The sequence below is a fragment of the Podarcis muralis genome, chromosome 6 (genome assembly GCF_964188315.1).
Source record: "Podarcis muralis chromosome 6, rPodMur119.hap1.1, whole genome shotgun sequence".
Taxonomy (NCBI): domain Eukaryota; kingdom Metazoa; phylum Chordata; class Lepidosauria; order Squamata; family Lacertidae; genus Podarcis; species Podarcis muralis.
In genome coordinates, this window is record NC_135660.1 from 32,322,963 (window position 1) to 32,325,334 (window position 2,372).

General features: G+C 44.2%; 1 non-coding gene across 1 annotated transcript; it reads right to left on the minus strand.

Annotated features, from left to right (window-relative positions):
* Positions 1-203: 203 nt before the first annotated feature.
* On the minus strand, positions 204-401 carry LOC144328209 (U2 spliceosomal RNA). Its single transcript, XR_013393442.1, has one exon. It is a non-coding gene; the product is annotated as a U2 spliceosomal RNA (small nuclear RNA).
* Between the last annotated feature and the right edge of the window lie 1,971 nt (positions 402-2,372).

The following is a 2,372-nucleotide window of genomic DNA, read 5'->3' on the forward strand; positions in this document are numbered from 1 at the left end:
CCCAGCAGGGAAAAGAAGGCTGGGAGGGAAGAAGAAGAAGAGGAGTTTGGATTTCATATCCCGCTTTATCACTACCCTAAGGAGTCTCAATGCGGCTAACAATCTCCTTTCCCTTCCTCCCCCACAACAAACACTCTGTGAGGTGAGTGAGGCTGAGACTTGTAAGAAGTGTGACTAGCCCAAGGTCACCCAGCAGCTGCATGTTGGAGGAGCGGGGAAGCGAACCCGGTTCACCAGATTACGAGTCTACTGCTCTTAACCACTACACCACACTGGCTCTCAAAAAAACCCAGCTCCAAAATTCCATTTAATATATAGACTTCAAATAGAGGACATATCAGATATTAAATTGATAAGAACAGATACTACACTTGATCTTAGCCAAAAGGCCGAGAAAGAGTATCAAGCCCCCCCCCTCCAGTATTTCAAAAAGTCCATGGAAAATTGCACAGTATGACATAGCATCTAATTACTGGCAATCTATTATTAATGTTTGTGCTTACTACAGATTTATTAAGGCCCCATTTATGAGAAAAAATAATTTAAAAATGCAAAAGCACATGAGGCGGAATTCTAAGATCTTTGAATCCTTCTAATATAATTTCCAATGTGTCAGGAACCGTGCTGAGGAGGGCTGAACTGTGGAGGAATGGTGGGAGCCTTCCTCTCCCCCTGCTCCTGATCAGGTTCCTGAATCTTCCCAGGAGCAGGAGGACAGTATAGATTTGGAACAGTGGTTTGTAGAGGGACATAGTTCAAAAGGCAGAAGCTGGGAAATACTGAATGGGGAGCAGCTAGGAGAAGCTGCACTGGGAGAGAGAGAGTTAACAGATTCACTGTCTCTGGAAAGCATCCATCCGCTCAGCCTAAGGTCAAGAAGAGTTGATAAGGCATCAGCACAGAAAGCACGGTGGTTACAAGATCAGGTTACAAGACACGGTAGTGACACGGGTGACTAGGGAAGAAGTAGGTGGAACCCTTAATTGGGAGCACCTCCATTTCTAGGAAGGGATTCTTTGTTCTCTTGCTATGATCATTAAAGTTTCTAACTGTTAAGAAGACTCCTTTTCCTTTGCTCTGCTTATCTACCTGCCAAAGAGGGGAGGAAGCCAATTTCCTGAAGCCTGACACAATGTGAATTTAGCTTCTCTTGTGATATTCCAGGTTGGAATTCATTGCAAAGCTTGATTGGTCGTTTTAGGAAATCATAAAGATTGAATGTTGATAGAATTGTTACATGCAGAAGGAGGTGGCCTAGGTGGTGATTTGTGCCTCTTATTGGGCACATATCACACCAGTGCTGAGAACAACCAGCATTGCCTACCTATTAGCCACTGTGCCAGTGTTAAAGCCTTAAACAACTCTGGACTAGATTACCTGAAAGACTGACTTCCCATTCAATGCCTAGTAAAGGTGTTAGGAGAAATCAGCAAAGGGAGCCTGGTTAGCCTTGTCATGGCCAGTTTATTTTGGCATAAAGTGGTGTAGGAATGAATGAATGAATGAATGAATGAATGAATGAATAGCAACAGCTTCCCTATTAATAGTCTTGAGTTGCTTTACAGTGCTTTAAGATACATTTGTTAGAGGACATTCGGCACAGAAACATGTGTGTATACCTTTAAGAAGTTTCTGGGATTAATTGGCTGCAGGTGACCGTTGCTATAAAGGAAAAAAGCTGAGTTTTGTTGCTTGCCTGCAGGAATAACACCCACCAGAGTTTGTGTTTATTTGCTTAGCAATAAAGTCTTCTTTTTAGTTTGGGTTTTTACACCTATGTCTCCTGGAGTCACTCTGTCCTCTGCCACCGGCTGGAAATCCCCCTCCAACAGGTTATGGGCCCAGTCCCCAGTCCTGAGTGGGCAGAGACAGAGCGTGAAAAGAACCCAGAGACTGGAAGCAACTCAGCGTTTCTCAAGCAGCTGGCTGCGTGAAGGCATCGGCAGGGAGTGTCTGTTTGGGACCAGGAGCCGAACATTTCTTCAAGCCACGTGTGAGTAAGAACTGAGTGGAAAGCTGAAAGCTGGGTGGTGCCATGGCTGGACTTGGAGCTGGAGCTCAAGGGGGAGCTTCCTATTTTCCAGTAGAGAAACTGGGAGAGTCCAATTATATGTCATGGAGTTTACAGATGCAGGCGTTTTTAAAGAAAGAACAATGTTGGACTGTTATTGTTAACCCTCCTGTAAAAGAGGAGGATGAAGAAGTAGATGAAGCAGACCAAAGGCTGGAGGACAAAGCCTATGCCAATTTAATTTTGAGTTTAGAGAAGTCTCAGTTATCTCATGTGCGAGACCTTGAAACAGCAAGTGAGATTTGGCAAGCACTGAGAGCAATACATATTAGAGACACTGCTGGCAGCAAAATTACTCTAA